This window comes from Strongylocentrotus purpuratus, unplaced genomic scaffold (genome assembly GCF_000002235.5).
Source record: "Strongylocentrotus purpuratus isolate Spur 01 unplaced genomic scaffold, Spur_5.0 spur5_scaffold_11, whole genome shotgun sequence".
Lineage (NCBI taxonomy): Eukaryota > Metazoa > Echinodermata > Echinoidea > Camarodonta > Strongylocentrotidae > Strongylocentrotus > Strongylocentrotus purpuratus.
This window is the reverse complement of record NW_022145596.1, coordinates 13,791,701-13,792,883: the sequence shown is the minus strand read 5'-3', so window position 1 is coordinate 13,792,883 and position 1,183 is coordinate 13,791,701.

Genomic DNA, 1,183 nt, shown 5'->3' with positions numbered 1-1,183 from the left:
TGGCTGAACCTTGCGAATATGGATAATTGTGCTGAAAGTGGACTTCATGCCAGCTCCTGTCATTTTGTGTCTACTTTGCAGACCAGCATGTTCTTTCAAAGTTAAATGATCAAGGGCTGGCAGATATTATGAGGAAAACTGTGTTGAAAGTGCTTAATTTAGGTAGTAGATTTGTAAATGATAACAAAAAAATCAATCATGCAATGTAATCAATGCTTTCTTTTTTATTAAGCTACATGCAGAATGGAAAGGCGACTGGGTACGTGCAGTAACATTATAGTACAAGTACCATGGCAACCTAGGTACAGGAGAACAATGGTAACGAAAGGTGTGGGAGAACCATGGTAACCATGTTACCGAAAACCATGTACCAAAAACCATGGTCATAGTACCGAGAACCATGGTACCGAAAACCATGGTCATAGTACCAAGAACCATGGTAACCATAGTACCGAGAACCATGGTACCGAAAACCATGGTACCGAAAACCATGGTCATAGTACCAAGAACCATGGTACCGAAAACCATGGTACTGAGAACCATGGTTACCATGGTACTGAAAACCATGGTAACCATGGTACCAAACACCATGTTAACACTGAACCATGGTTATCATACTTCGGTGTTAGCATGGTTTTCAGTACCATGGTTACCATGGTTCTTTGTCCAAATTACCATCCACCATGAGAACCATGGTAACCATGGTACCGCAAGGGTGGTACTTCCATGGGTTTTTTTTGTAAGGGCATACCTAATCATGCTAATGCCAGTTTGATATGGAAAAAACGAAACAGAGAAAGAGAGGGGGGGGGGGGAGTCGGACCCAGATAAACAACAAATCATGATGAATTTGTACAGGGGTATGCTTTACTTTTTATCTCTTTATCTATTTTATTCATATTCATTTTTAGTACAAATTGCTCAGCTTTGTAGTTTATGGTCTTGAATTCTTTTCTCATATCTTACTTAAGCAACTATTTAAATAAAATTAAAGAGAATATCCCCCTCCCCCGCCCCTTCTCAAAAGAAAACAGTACAGTGAGCAAAACATTGAAATCTCATTTCCTTTATGCCAATAAAGAAACGCTTCGGCGAACAAACGCCAGATGTGATTGGTTAGGAACTTGCCTTATTTGTTAAATTGACCAATAGCCTTGCCGTTTCGTATTTGTTCACCAACTAA